Below are 17,635 nucleotides of genomic sequence, written 5' to 3'. Positions count from 1 at the left end.
TTTACATAAAGCAAAATATACACAGAGCAAATTGATAAATGAAATAATTATTATTTCTATAATAAACTCATCTTTGCTAATTTTGGACTTACGCCACTCGTCAGTTGAGAAGCTTGATCATTACTCTTCAATTTTTCTTTTCTTTTTTTTCTTCGACCTCGACAGAGACTTTGGAAATTCTATATTATAATTCCGCTTTATTATCCGAAGAACTCTATTTTTTCAACGATAACGTTCGCGGAGGACGTCGTTTCCGGCGCTTGCACGAAAGCTGCAACGTCGAAACTCTAATTGGGGAACCTAATATTTGAGTTTGGCTTGAATACACATCTCCCTTATCTTCTCCAATGTTACACAGTTGTAGGATGATTAAAGAGAAATCGCGAAAATCAGGCACCGAAATTCCCAGGCGTTTTCACATCGTTTCGACTCGTTCGGCTTGTTCTCGTTTCATTAGCATCGGAAAAGCGAAGGAGAGCCGCATCTTGAACGGAGATGAAAGAACGGCTCTGTTGTCCATACGAAGAAAAGGATTATTATAATCGCAGTTTGTTGTCGTGCTGGTCATGATAACCTCTAGCCTTTTCTCGGAGTTCTATGCTCGTGACGCAACTCGAAATCGAAATCAGCGGTTACAATCATTCTTTCCTGTAAAATTCAACTGTTCCGAGTATGCGTTTCTATATCTGGCCATCTTCCTTTTTTCTATCTTGCGCTTTCTGTTCGTTCGGCCCTTTTCCATTTCGGTTGTTAAGTAAACACAGCTTGCTGCTCAACGGATATTTGTACGAAGTTTGCATTTTAATTAAGAACTGATGCCATCTGCGGAGGTTTGGTCAAACACAACGGTTTCAAGGCGAACTATGGGAAAATAAAGTTTACGAGTTAAGACTCCCCGGAAAGAAAGTTACTCGGTTGTTTCGTGAAACAAGTTACGCGCCGCGCTGTTCCAGTCATACGCAGATATTTGAACTTTTTGCGCCGGGAAATTGTTTCGTGCGCCGTCAACCCCCGCGGAACTTTTATCCCTGCGAAATACAATAATTTTTCTTGTGGCAAGGAGTCTTTACTAAGGAAACTCGCGATCAATTTTCTTTCATTTGTTTTGTAAACGGTCTCGTACCATATTTTCGACAACAAATTGCTTTGCGAATATTTTAACATACCTTAATGTTGTTTTTGTTATAAAAGTATTAGCGACATAACCAATTCTTTGACATAACATCGCGATGTGATGTGATTCTATTTACTAACATCGTCGAAGGTTCCAAAGTTTTGATTTTGCGAGCTTTTTACGCTCGTTTGGAAAGGTAAGAGAGTATTAACCTCTTGCTCTGAAATGACATGCTACGCACGTCGAAAATATTTGGTCCAAAATTGCAATATTTTTCTCAGTTTTAAGTATAGTGAAATATAACCCAGGTAAAACAAATAATAATATTACTTTTCAATAATTTCTGTCCAGTGATACACCGACGAGTTCAAAATAAAAGCGACGAATTATTGTATACGGTTTGGTCATTCGTTATGGTCCGCAATCAGTTGCCAGCGCAGGTGTTAACCTCTTACACTGGAATGACATATCACGCACGTCGAAAATATTTGGCCCAAAATTGCAAATATTTTTCTCAGTTTTAAGTATATTGAAACATAACCCAGGCAGAGCAAATAATAAATGTATTACTTTTTAATAATTTCTATCCAGTGATACACCGACGAGTTCAAAATGAAAGCGACGAATTATTGTATACGGTTTGGTCATTCGTTATGGTTCGCAATCAGTTGCCAGCGCAAGTGGTTAACCTCTTGCGCTGGAATGACGTATCACGCACGTCGAGAATATTTGGCCCAAAATTGCAATATTTTTCTCAGTTTTAAGTATATTGAAACATAACTCAGGCAGAACAAATAATAAATGTATTACTTTTCAATAATTTCTATCCAGTGATACACCGACGAGTTCAAAATGAAGATGAATTATTGTATATTGTATTGTGTTCCGTGAACCAATTACTAATGCAAGAGATTAAGGTTGATCACAGAAAGAAATTATACTTATATTGACTTTATTATGCTGGGTCTACATTCAAAAACTGCATCACACTCACTGTTGTTAGCGAGCAGCTCGCTAATGCATAGTTTCAGGCTTGTTCGCTTAGTATGTATTTGCAGTATCAAAGTAAGATTCTCAATGCGTTTTCGACACACATACGCTTAGAGTTAACAGATTCTTTGATGTACCGCTTTCATGATGTGCAACCAACACTGTCCGTTGTTACAAGCGAACTTGCTGTAACCTGATCGCAGCTCGCTGAAGTGTTCAACACTTCCTGAGTAGCTCGCGAACAGCAAGTGTGGCATTAGAAGTGCAGGACTAAGCGTAATTAAAGAAAATCATCTGTTGAGACTGTTTGTTCTTGTTGAGAAATTGATGATTTTATTTTTTCTGTTGATGGTTAAATTACACTGATCGACTGAGTTGGTAACAAAGATGGTGAACTTATATTAGTGTGAAAATAACAATTATCTAAAACTAATGATTACTTTAAGAGAATACCCTCGAATGAAGTTGGTTCAACTGTGCAGCAGCAATAAATTTTATGAGGAGCTATGAACTTATAAAACGTCTTCAAAATAAAATGAAATCTAAACAGGCTCAATTCGGAAGAACTATAAGCAATATAAAAACGACGTTCGATATGTTCACAAAATTATTGCTGTTGAGGGATAGTTCAGAGTTCTAGAATGTTGTAAGAAATAAAATATGAAAGTTGGAAAATGCTAAACTGTTTTATGGTATAGGAGAGAATGGCGATGCATTCCAAAGTTTCGTTTTGTTAAACCTCATGAGGGTTTATACTATGAATGAAACAGCAGTAGGAAAGAAAATAATATGAATTAACTCCTTGTCGTTCATGTTACGTTTTAAACGAAATATCTCACATATCTTTTGATTAGAACACAAGATATCTCGTCTCACGATTCAAATAAATGTGAATTCGTGAGAAATTGAGTTTCTAAATGTGAAAGAGAGTAACAATGTAAAATAGAAAAAAAATATTTTTATGAACAGATAATTTTAATTTCCTGATATATGAAACAATTCAAAATAGAGCTCTAGTATATGGATATTCAAGTTACTCGATCTTAAATCTGAAATTTTCTGTCGTAAATTACTCAAACATCAAGGTTTTTTTATAACTTTAAAGATTGATGATATTTCAGATTAATAAGATCATTTTTTAATACATTTAATGCTAACTGGCGATGAAACTTTGATTAAAAATAAGAAAACGTTATTGTTCTACAAAATCGAATTATTAATTAATGGATATAAAAATATATCATTACATTTAAAAATGTGAAGGTGATCTTGAAATCTTCAAAATCTTCCCACTTACAAGAAAATCATTACTGTTGTATTATGATCGTGGTTATTCGGTAATTTCATTTAAATAGCCCACCTGTATATTTTGAACAACATTACATTGCAAATTATCCTGTTCAAAGCTTATCACGAATGACATTGCATAGCAAGATATTTCGCTCTCGAGTAAATCTTCTTTTTCTACATCTTTTTCTACATAAGTATGTGTATATATATAATCAAATATATCATATATATATTCAATAAATAAAGTAAAATTATTCGTTAGCTATTAGGCTTAGGGCTAATAGAGGTCAATACTTTTTTACTCAGAATTCAATATTCTTTCATATTTTGATATAAAAAAAATATAGTATTCCATTTAAAAAAACAAAGTTGACCTTCAAATCTCCGAAATGTCTCCACCTATAAAAAACAAAAATGCACTACATAGTATACCCCTTTAAACCATGCAACTTTTGTATACAAAGTTTTTTTGTGCAACGCATCGATGATGGCAGCGCGGTAATAATAAAATGCAGCAGAGCGTCGAAACCACAAACTCGTGTGATTTGATAGCTGTAACTTACCGGAAATATATTAAAACAGGATGTTAGCCTCGATTCCTCTTGAACGTGTGTTACTATTCTCCTTTGCTCGATATTTTTTGCTCAATTCCACGAATTTTCGTTAATTTTTTTTTATTGTTGCTTCTTAGATCTATCGTCGTTAACGATAGTATAAATTTGATCTTTTCTCATATTTCTTATTCTGTTTTTCAAGGAATAAAATTATCCCTCGGATAATTGTTACTTTCAACTTTCGTATTCAAGAAAGAATTAGCAATAGAAATGAATATGTAGGACAAGAATAGTACTTGCATTATTCAAGAGTGAAACTTTTATGGTTGATAAAATTGTTGAGTAAAGGTCATATTTTTCGAGATTTCATTATTATTGTTGTACTTTTAATTGTAATCCTAGAGTTTCATATATTATTAGATATAATTAACATTATAATTAGTTGATATAACTAACATTAAAGCAAATTGATCTTCGGTTGATTTAAACGCAAGAAAACTGTCTAAACGAATTTTTGCAGTTATGCAAACTTAATAATTTATTTGTACGAAGTAGTTATTTTTACATGCAAGTATTGACTGTATTTGACTTTTGCTTATTAAAATCTTTCTCAATTCAATAAATGTATTTTTCGCATGTAGAAAAATATCTACCTAAGCGTTTTTTTGTTTTTTATAATTAAATATAACAAACGCGTTTAATTTTTATCTTCGAATCTTAGCTAATGCTAGTAAACAAACAAAATAGTGATAATATTAATAAATTGTATGCGTTAATCGCTAGTTTTTACGATAGTGCTATATAGTGTAAGAAAGTTGAAAGGCACAAAACTAAAATTGTCTTTTCTTTAAATAAAACTTTTTATTCCTAGTGATTTTATTTAAAAAATGTTTGAAATGAAATTCCGTTTTTATTCCATTTAGATGTATATGTTTTGATTTTTGGATATTTTATATTTTCGAAGATATCAAGGTGATCTTGAAATTTTTAAATGGATTGATATATTTTTTGATTCATTAATTGACGCAGCTCGACATTCTTTGAAAGCACTAACCCACGTATGTCGAAAAATTATTAATTTAGGAAATATTTGACTTCAATCTTAGAAAATCGATCATATAAAAGAGCAATTTTGTGTTCATATCGTCTTTGTCTTTCGCCTAATTCCTCGAATAGATTCCTCGAATACAATAAATTTCATTTCTAACATTTTTTTATAAAATCACTAAGAAACAGGTTATTTCAGGTAAACATTCTTATTAATTCACCGCGTATATAATATATATTTGAGTCTGGCTTTTCTTATTAGATTCTTATAATTTTTTATGATGATAACTAGTACAACTGCAACATCATTCGTGCGTGTGTAAAAAGAAGGCAATAGAGACAAATTTATGAATTTCATTGAATTTTATTTTTGTAAGGTAGAAAAATATATGTACATACAATTATAATTTATTACATGTATACATATATATTTATATTTATAATTTATCAAATATATGTCCAATGTAACACGTAAATTCTAACTAAAATTATTATTAAATTTTAAAATGCAGAAAGTTAAGTAACAGCGATAATCACAACTGAAGAAAATACCTATTGGTTAAAGAATTAAAACATTTTCTTTTCAAATTCCATAAAAGTATCCAGTCCAATATAACACGAAATTCTAACTAAAATTATTATTAAATTTAAAAATGCAGAAAGTTGAATAGCAGCGATAATCACAACTGAAGAAAATACCTATTGGTTAAAGAGTTAAAACATTTTCTTTTCAAATTCCATAAAAGTATCCAGTCCAATATAACACGAAATTCTAACTAAAATTATTATTAAATTTGAAAATGCAAAAAGTTGAGTAGCAGCGATAATCACAACTGAAGAAAATACCTATTGGTTAAAGAATTAAAACATTTTCTTTCCGTAAAAGTATCCAGTTAGACGGATAGCATTCGATTGTAAACAAGTTGACACGAATGTGTATTAACACGTATTTTCAAACTATCGATATCCTACAGCTTTTGCTCTACGCAGTAGTCACGTTTCTTGCTCGAATCACGCTGTGCCATGTTGCGAGTAGACCGTTCATTCAACAAGAGGGTGCTAAGTTTACACCACGTCCTCGCGTCCCTTTCGTCTCCCCCTCCCCCCCTGTTCCTGTACGATCCTTTAGCGCGTAAGGCTTCTTACGTATCAGTCGATCATTGTTATCGGCGCGGAACCGAGGTGCAAAAGAACCTGGAGGTCGAGCACCGATTCCTCCGACACGTTTGCGGGTATTCCTTTACGATCGTTCCCTACCTTATAATCCTATCTGTCGAGAGATCGATCGATTTTGTCCAAAAGCGGACAGAGTAGGAGGAGATCGAAAGAGCTGAGTCACTCTCGGAAGACATTCGATAGCGGTTTCAGAGGAATGACGGGATGTGGTTTTGAAGCCTCGTTTTTGAAGTAGCTACCGAACAACTCCCTTCGTCGTACAGGACATTTCTCACACACTTGTCTTCCTTGTCTCGTTCGTTGATCTCTCGTAACTCGATGCCGATTCCGATTCCACTTTATTTTCTTATGACAAAACGAATGAGAAAATAGTTTAATTCCTTTCGAATAGTCATTTAATTGTTTATGTCCGGAATTAATTTTCTACTACCAAGGTGGAATATCAGACTTCTGATTACCTATATATTCCTTTAACAATAAGAGTGCAAATTTTATTAATGCTAATTAAAGTGAAATTAATATGATGGATTTCTCTATTTTACTTATATATATTTATGAGGAAAATATGTAACAAAGATAAATCAATGAGAAAAATTGTCAAAATATTCTACATTTATGTATAAATCCAGTGGAAGTTCAGGAGAACGAACCTCTTAAGTTATGACATTTTAAATTAAATTTATATGTCGTTGTAATAATTTTTAATATAATAATTTAATATATTGTATAATTTTGTATAATTTTTAATATAGTATTGTATAATTTTTAATATAATAATTTAAGATATTGTATAATTTTTAATATAATAATTTAATATATTGAGTTTAAGATTGCGCTTGAAAGTTATACCAAGTACTGGTGTAAATGCAATCAGAAGAAATAACTTTATATGTTACATAGAATGAAAAAACTATTATCATGTTTCAGTGATACAAGAATTTATATAAAATAATACTACATATCTGTCAGGATATAAATCATTCATTCAATATTTAATTTAGTTTAAACATAGGAATGAAGTTTTTTTGAATTATTTGTTTAAACAAAATTTACATGGTTCATTTTTAACAATTTCAACATGACAAGTTGAAACAATGGGACACTACATGGATATCTACTTATTTCAGTCAATACCAAATGACTCCTTGCTTGTTGAATCATATTTTTGAACTTAATAACTATTATATGAACAAAAAATTATTAGTAGAAAGAAGAATTTGTGGGCTCTTATGTGAACTCGAATTATATAGATATACAGAGTGAGTCTCGTAACGTGATGACATCAAATAACTCATCAAGCAAAATAATATAAAACTTTTTTATGTAAAATTCAACGCTTTATCCGAATTCGGGAAGAAATATTAACTATTCCATTTAAAAAATTTAAAGTGATCAAAATAGCATAAAACTAATTACAATACTACATGTACCCGTGGAAACCATGCAACTTCTATCTGAAACATCTTTTCGTACAACAAATATTTTACGAGTTATTTGATGTCATGTTACGAGACTCATCCTGTATATATGAACTATTAATTTCAAAACTAATTTATATAAACGAAGATCTAGTATATTTTTAAGAAAATTATAATATCTATGTTTTTCAACAAAATTTCGACTTTAGCTTTTACAAAACTGTAACATCTGTTTTTGATATCATACTTTTTAACAAAACTATCAACATCTGTCTACGATTCGATACTTTTGAATGCAGTGACAAAAAGAATATGACCGAAATCGTTTTATATGAAACAATCACGATCCAACAGTGTTTCAGAAGCAATCGAATAGAAGAAGAAACACGATTTCCGTGAAACAAATGAATTCCGCGTACGCTATACATACAACTTGGTAATAGTATTTGCTGAATTTAATTTAGTGCGGTTCTCAATCGAATTTACGAGAAGAAGCGACTCTGCGAAAAGTAACGCACACAGAGCGTTTACAGGATTCTCTAATTTGAATCGTCCGTAGAATAAAGTTGCCTAATATGAGAGCTCTCCTAATGTGAAATCATACTTTGTTTCCGTTACAGAACTCTCAAGAAAACTGCCATTTTCTTTTGTAATCAATTATGTTAATTGTTTTATCCGTCATTAGCGTTGAAAACAGTTGATAACCTTGATTGAAATGTTGCCCTTGATTGGATCATTTAATCCTTTCCGGCTTGGTTATTTCATTTTAAAATTACTTTTTTTCATAGGATCTTTTTTGTTTACCAGCATGTTGAATTAAACTATAGAAAATCGTAGCGTTAATATTCATTATAGCGAATTTTATTTCTTGAAGTACTGATATGCAGTATTCTCGTAATTTTCAAATTTGTAATATTTCTATACTATCTACTTATATTTACACAGGGGCGTAATACATTTTATTACGATATTTTAGAACAAATGTAATTATTATTAATGTTCGTCACAACGTTGTTCAAACTAAATGAAAAGAATTGAATTTATATCTTCAACTTCTGGATCTGGATCCTGGACTGTAAAGTCAGTAGCCAAAGATATATCAGTTGCAAATGATGAAGTGAAAACATTTTTCTACTCGAAAATAATATAAACTGTATAGTCATTGAAAATATGTGTATGTATAAACTGTATAAACATTGAAAATTTCTTTGATTGAATTTTACTGAACTTTGAATATTATACTTAAACGACGAAAAATCAAGAAATCATCACATTTTCGTCGTTATGTTCGTTTTTGCTTGATATAATCGATGACAACTTATTTAAACACGGCTTATTTTAACTCTTTTAGTATTTAAAATTACCAAGAGTCTAAAGGTTTAATACTGAACGTGGAGCGTATAATAAATAAAGAGTGAAAATAGCTTTTGACATATTTATTGTATTTAATATATTTGTTAAGGCCAAGGGACTCGTCCTTTTGGCCTTGGCCAAGGCCAACAAGCATATAAAGCATTATATGAGAAAGGCATTCCTGGGCAGTACCGTTAGGTCCATAAAATAATTGCAAATAATGCTTTATGGCCTTTACTGACCTTGCCCGACGCTGCTTCTTGGGATAATAAATCACGTGATCGGGAAGGACACGATGAAGTTGGCCGGTAAAGGCCGACACAGGATAAAACGGGTCAGTTTTTGTGAAACAGTTCCTTGAGACAGTTCGTCAGAAGCAATTCAAGAATCGTCCACCTTGCATATCGTCCAACGAGGGAAATGACATCAGTCGTAGAACACCCCCTTGTCAAGCAAGTATCGAGCCATCAGGCTTATTATTCATTTATTATTATTATTCATTTCTCACACCAGTGGGTCGTTCAAGCATATATTCGCAGAGGAACAGTCGCGATTTTCCTTAACAATATTATAATATATTATTCTTTTTAAGCCTCTAACAAATAAACTTATAAGTTATTTTATTATTGATTATAAAATTATCTATATAATACTATAGTACAGATGAAACACTCGATGATCGATATTAATTGCTATTCATTCAAGAATATCGTCAGCTATTGGGGACAGTCTTTCCAAAATTGGCCTCGAATGTCAAACACGTATTTGTGACATGAATTGCGGAAAATTTTTGAAATAGTTCGATTAAATTAATTAACTCTAAAATAATAAGTGTAATCACTTTCATAGATATTGGTTTCATGGTGTACTCACGGCAGTATAAAATTTATAAATTGTGTATCGTTAATTAATGAAGATTTAAACCCCGAAACTAATTAATGTAATTATATTAGCTACTAATATAGCGTTATTACTTTTATATATATGGGATCCTTGGAAATTCCTATTATGAGATGTTTCTCATAGTAAATAGTGTAGCATAATAAATAGTAAATAATAAATTTTATTTAATTAAAGTTTGTTTTATGTTACAAGATTTCGTTACAAAGAGAAAATACAGTAGAACAAAGATTAGAAATAAATTTCATACACTCGTGCGTGAAAAAACAGACAAACTGGGTCTCATATCGGAAATATATATATATTTATTAATCTGTATATTATTATAAATAATTTTCGTTTTTATTTTACTATAAAGTAACCTATTCTGTATAATTGTATTTTAGTAGATTACAAGAAAGTACATATTTTGCTTTTGAAACAACAAGTTGTTACGTTGTTAGTTAAAAGTTATAATTTCTTCATGAAACCTCACGTTAAGCAACTTTATTTAAACGTAACGATAAACTGGGTCGCTTATTCGTTGATTTTTTTTCGAAAAGAATTTGTGTCTTCATTGCGAAAAGTTTACACGTACGTACGTGAATTGGACGATTCACTTTTTACGCTGGAATGACGTGCTACGCACAAAATTGCAATATTTTCTCAGTTTTAAATATGTTTAAGTATAACCAAATGCACAGGCAAAACAAATAATAAATTTATTACTTCTCAATAATTTCTATCCAGTGATATCATACCGACGAGTTCAAAATGAAAACGACGAATTATTGTATACAGTTTGGTCACTCGTTATGGTCCGCAATCAGTTGCCAGCGCAAGTGGTTAAAAACAAACCCGATGATTTGAAAATGAACGCTTCGGTTTAACCACGAATCTCGCGATTTGACCGTCGCGTAGCGAAGTTTTAATATCGCCTAGTACACCAGCAGGCCATTTCTCCTGCGAGCGCATCGTGTGGGACGTTAGTCGACATAAAACCTGAAACTTTCTCTTAATAAGTCGTAACATAAATACACAGCCGGCCGGTTGGCCGACTCGGGAATAGAGTGAAAACTGCCGCGTAGCGGCCTGTAAGAAGAGCATAATTTACACCCCTGTAGAAAAGCGGGCTCGCTGCTTAACGCTCGTCCCCCTTTTTTCTCCCTCTCGCCAGCCCTCTTTTTCTCTCCCTCTGCCGCAGAACTCTGCCATTGCGCGCAGCAAATTTATTCGAAAATATCCGGTGAATTATTTTCTCTTAAGTCCGTTCCCGTTGGAAATTAGAATGAAGTTACCGCGGGAGAAACTTCTCGTCTCTCACACCTTACGCGTACCACCATCACCACTATTCCTGCGTGTTCGCTTGACGGTGTCTCGCGAAGCTGGTCGCCAGCATGTGCACATATATACCGGTGGTGGAAAAATTTTGTGGTGGCACAGAACCGAGGTTCTAAATCCGTACGCTTCTCTAACGGCTCGTTTGTCATCGGAAAATTTCCGAGAGAGGGAAACGTTCGCGGGTAATCCCTCGTGGGATGTACACGAGGGGATAATAGAACGTTGTTCCGAAAGAAACAGCTGGAACAGAAAACCCGGGCTGTCTGCTCGATTCGCTGCTTAAAGATGACGATTCCATTCGATCGAAACGACTTTTTCACGGAACTCGCGTGGGTGAACGTCGACGAAATGACTGATCCTTCGTTCCTTCTCCGTTCGGTCGCCTCTCAGACTCTCTCTCTCCTCGTCTTTCCGTGTCGCGTTTGCACCAGGCGGCCAACTTGAAACGAAAATGGAAATTCATGGGAGGATTGAACGGAAGCTGAGGAAAGACGCGGGAGGGAAATGGCTGCCGGAACGTGGTGAGGGTGAGAGATAAGTTCGAATCCAGTTTACGATGGGGAGTAGACAAGGAGAGAAAGAGAGAGAGAGAGAGGGAGGGAGGAAGGGGAAGTACTTAAAATTTACACGTCAGCCGACGTTTTCGTTTTGTCCCGCTGTCTTCTTATCTATCGCGGGCCGCGCATTTAAACGGGAAATAGTGGACGTGTTCTTGCATCGCCGCATGTAAACGTAACGCGTGTTACGTCCGCGATTTCCGTGACGGTGTCGACATTTGGAATAAATGGCGCTTCCTTCTTTCGCCGCGCAACGACTCGAAATCCGCTTTAAAAAAAAGAAAAGAAAAGGAAAAAAGAAACTCGAGACCCATTCCTTCGCTATCGTGCATTGTGGTGGCCGGTCGTTATTCGCGAGCAAAGCGTTTAGACTTACACACATTACTGGGTGATTTATGGTACGACTCGAGAGACCGAGACGAGATATTTATGCTGCTAGACCAAATGACGATTCGATCGAATCTCTTGTCGGTGATTAACAGTGTATGCATTCGATGAAGATTAGAAAATGCATCTCGTAAAGACAGATATTATTTTAATTCTTAAATTGTAACTAAGTATTGAAATTTATACAACTACTGTATATTTATTGCGTTATTGCTAATAATTAAATTGCGGGTGCATGTAAAGTATGTGAAAAGTATATGAAATTTATTTTCGTAAAATATGCATGTATCCATAAAAAATATATAAAATATAGAAATATATAAAATTTGTAAATGATATGTTATTTAGTGGCATTTGAATAAAAGAAATAATTCGTGTATAATTGACATTACAGTAAATAATATATAAATTGTTATAAGTTATTATAGTTTTTTCATATTTGTTTATTGACATTGTTAGTTAACTAACATTAACTTATGAATTATAAATTGCTGAAAATGAACGTTCTACATTACATACAGGAGTATGTATTTATTTGTGCTCCAATATTTTTATAGTTCATAATTTGTACTGATTTTTTTTAACATCAATCATATAGTCATCTTTAATAATAATAATGAAATATGATAAAATAAATATGAAAGAAATATTAAAAAATATTTGTGCATGTGCACAATTATAATGTGCATATACTTTTTAATTAAAATATGCAAAATATACCTTTGCATAATATACATCCACAGTCTACTAGTAATATTAACATTAGTAATTAATATTATTAGTAATTAGTAGTTATTAGTTATTACTAATAATGTTATATTGGGTTACTCTACATACATACAGAGCAACCAAATAAAGATCAAATTTAATTATTTTTGCTTCAATAATAAAGCTTGTTACAAATAATAAAGAATTTCAAGCGTAATTGAGCAGTAATAAACATATTAAAAAATATGAAATAAAAATATAAAATATAGGAAGAGAAATTGTAGAATCAAATGAGATTATGTTAATACCATCCGAATAATATTCCAGGTTGACGGATTCATTATGCTTCATCTATCAAAAATTAAAATAGGGAAACTGTTTGTAAATTTCGAGGACGAAAAGTGTAGTGAAACAATAATATGAATTATGTCATGGTTTATTATTGTGGATAATAGTAACAACTTGAATGTTAATCGAATCAAATGCCCAATTAAATTCGAAATGACTACAGTTTAATATAATCCAACGTATAACTGTGATTAATTATGAATTTTCAACTTTGCGTACAATAATAAACTGGTGAAGATAATATAGCATAATTTCAATCTTGAAAATGATATATTAAATACATTACGTTATAACATAACATAACATAATACTATTAGCAAACAATGTTTGCTTCTAATTATGATTTCTATTCATAGTAACTAATTACCTATTCATGGATTTATTACATCAAATCTTTGTGAAATCACGTATACTGTTATCGAATTTCAAGCTTTTTGATGTAATAAGTTATTTTATAAATAATTATTGTGTTATTAGTTTGTAAATAATTAGTAAGCTACTATTTGCTTCATTAAAACTTTCATTAGCTTCCTCTTTGAGTATACAGTGATTCATGATTCATATTCGAGCACTTACCGTGAAAGAACTTTCATATGTAATATTATGCATGATATACGAGAGATATTGAAATTTCATTAATGTCATGATTACATATAAATATACAGCGTATCCAATTTTAATCTATAAATACAAATTACTTGCAAACTATCTGTTATACAAAAAAACAGTCTAGAGAAGGAATAAATGGGTTCGAAGAACAATTTGTGTAAATAATTTTTTAGTAAAGATCCCTTTTTTTTAAATGAAATAACATATTGTTTGATGCACTAATTGATGTAATTTATTATTTCCTACCTATATTATACTATAGTTTATTATTTATTGTTTCTTATTATTTCCTAATTGTTTTAAGCTATTTATGTTGAAAAATAATTAGTTTGGAAGATATTTTAACCTTAATTCTATAAAATCTATCGTATGAAAGACAGGAACAATTTGCTTGTGTTTATATTGTCTTTGTCTTTCATACATAGATTTTATAAAATTAGACTTAGATCTCCTAAACCAATGATTTTTCGACATAGGCTAATTTATATAGAGAAGCTGTATCAATTAATGAATCAAAAAAATATATCATTCCATTTGAAAGAATGGAGATAATCTTTATATGACCTCATGCTCATTCACAAAACCACGAGTGAAACCATTCATTTCTTATCTGAATTATTTTTTTGTATAACAGATAATTCATAAGTAATTAGTACTAATATACTACTATATTAAAATTGCGCGCCCTGTATAATTAATTGATTAAAATATAACAATTACAATTATGATTATGATATAATATTTAAACAGCCAATTATCCATTTATATCAATGTCAAAGATTATCAAATATTTCTATGACAGATGTGCTTGTATCAAATACATATATGTATGTATATGTTTTTGTATACATATGTATGTATGTATATGTTTTTAAATTTGTTTCAAAGATGATCGTGTTAGTTTAGTGTTAATAAAATTTCAAAATGTATAACATATTCATAAAATAGTTGGACTACTTTTGTATACAATTACACGTATGTATACTAGATATTTTCATCTGTTAGTATCGTAGTGTTAAGTGGTTATTAAGTGATATCGTGGAGTCACAAGTGACTCTAATAATTTATACTATATTTGTTACAAAAATTTAATTTAATTTTAATTTTTTTTATTGCAAAAATTTAATTTATATTATGTATTTATTTATATTATGTAATTTATTTGTTACAAAAATTAATTTTATTTTGTATTTAATTTTATTTATGTTTATTTTGTATAATTATTTAATTTTATTTCGTATTTTTTTCTGCCAGAGATTGATAACAAAATTAAACGAAATCAAAAATTATGCAATGTAAAACGTAAACTTTCTTGGCTTCGAGTATACGATAACACCAGTTAAGAAAAATTTTCGATTGCCAGTTTCCTTAGGGATATTAATTTTTACACGGAAGGAAGACGCAGTTAACTTCTGACGAAAAGATTTCGATGACAGGGAGCGTGGCATGTCGACCGCAATAGCAATGACGACGAGGATGACGATGGTAGCTCGAGCACGCGGCTAGGCGGAGTAGGCTTGACCCACTTCGATCGTGGTAACAAAGAAAAAAAAGTCTTCACGGTTCCCCGGGGTCATAAGCCGCGGACGCGAGGAATTAAAACTTGTTCCTGTTGGTTGCCTTAGCGGGTATAGCTTGCAACAAATGTCACGTCTGTCTGCTGTGTCATTCCCCTCGTGTACGCGACTGCTATGTTTCTTTCTCTTAAATCCTATCTACATTTCATTTTCTTGTTTCTTCCTCGAAGATGCGGTCACCAATACGGGGTGACAACGTTGACGTTGCAAATTTTTGCAATTTTTGATCTCAAAAAGTAAATGTCTCCATGGAAAAGTTCGCATCTCATTATGCGTTTAGATCGAACGAACGAATGCTTATTCGGTTCCTATTTCGATCAAATACTCATGTATTGCATTGATACTTGTTTAGTATAATAAATGATACAGATGCGAACCCAAAATTTAAATTCAAGTGAACAGTCATCTATACTTCGTAAATTCTGTATCTAGAAAGTGAAAGGAAAGAAAGAGAAGATACTAGATGTCACAATTTTGAAAAATTTAAATTTATGTATCGATAGAAATATAAAACATGTATATGTAAATATAAATGCATGAAACTTCGCAGTCTATTAATAACTATTGACTTCGTTTATGCTCGCTGGAAACTGTGAATTCGCATTCATTATGAATATGATTGAATTGTCGTTTACACTAAACGAATATGTATTTCGTCAAAGTGGCGGACGAACAAATATTCGATCATTTGATTTAAAAGTATCACTTATTACACTCGATCCTAATTAGTCCAAGTTTGGTCCCTTTATTTTACATTTTGCGTCTGACATTTCGCAAGATTTAACAGTCATCGGTAAATTATGAATCTTCGTTCAGATTTTCCAATGTTAATACCGTTTTTTACAAATTTTATTAAAACCGATAATTGAACGTAAAAAATTAACTAACAAGTCGTGTGCTGTTAAAGTTGGATGCTGACAATAAGAATAATAATTTCGGATGTAATAAAATATCCTATTGGATAGAACATATATAACTATGTACGTTGTGTGTACATATAATAAGAACGTAATTCATTGTTATCAATGATACCATAATTAATGATTAGAAAATATGGTATGCGAGTTATCGTGAAATATGTACTAGATCTAATAAAAACCCACAGGCAGTTGTATAGCGTTAAACAGTGTTTACGTTGAGAAAATTCCTATAGTATTGTCGTCATCGTTATGTCGGTTCTAAACTCGATACGATTACGTATCACCAGTTTGTTCCATGTTTCACGGATAGAAATATTCATTTGTCGGAAGAATAAGTTAAAAAATTTAATTTAATTAAAAAAAATTGCTGGAATGTAATCAAAGATAGCGAACGAACGTTTTTCTCGAGAGAATAACTTTTTTTTTTAAATTATGTTATTTTTTCAGTTTAGCGAAATCAATTTGTATCATATTGACATTTTGCTATTTTTTAATTTCATTTAGACATTTCGAATTTTTGAATTACACTAACCAACAAAAACAAATTTTGTTCTACAATCTTTAATCTATATAGAGTTTCTCGTCTCAAACACAAACCAGTTTTTCCAGTTTTTTGTAAAAGCACTAGATTTTGGGCAAAAGTGAGGCACTTTTGTTAGTACATATTATTTGTGATTTTTAAATTGCAGATCTTTACACAAATTTATAATTTTATAAAGATTCGTAAACAAAAAAATTTTTTTTATTTAAATATAAATATTATAGGGAGTATTCAACTTACTAAATATTTTATATCTTTTTACACATAATGTGTATATTAAAATTACACATAATGTGTATTATTAAAAATTAATATATAGTATCGATAGTTATCTAGGCATATAACAAATGTTAAAAATCTTGATATAATAAATAATTGATTGTTCAAATATTTTTGTGATTTCTGCGAAATATATATTTATATTAAATATCTCTCGTAATTTTTATATATATTTCTAGATTTATTGGAAACTTGATGAATATAATCATGATCTCAATGTATAATATTAATGAAATGTCAAAATATTTTATATAATATATTCATAAAAAGTTTCTATATTCATAAAAGTTTTATATACGTTTTGAGCGAGCAATTATATACGTTTCTTTATTATACCTTTTTTTAATATTATGTTAATGTTGCAACATAATAAATCTCATAAATTTTAATCTTATCTTTAAATGAGCAAGACCTGGAATATTGCAAAAGAAGAAAGAATTTTACTTGTTAGACAGTATTATTATAAGACAACGGTTACGTTCTCTAAAAACTCTTGAAAACAAAGAAGAGAGAAAAAAAAGTGAAAAATGTGGATGAAAGATCCGTA

This window comes from Frieseomelitta varia, unplaced genomic scaffold, assembly GCF_011392965.1.
Source record: "Frieseomelitta varia isolate USP_RPSP 00005682 unplaced genomic scaffold, Fvar_1.2 scaffold_621, whole genome shotgun sequence".
Classification (NCBI taxonomy): Eukaryota; Metazoa; Arthropoda; class Insecta; order Hymenoptera; family Apidae; genus Frieseomelitta; species Frieseomelitta varia.
Note: the sequence above shows the minus strand (reverse complement) of the source record.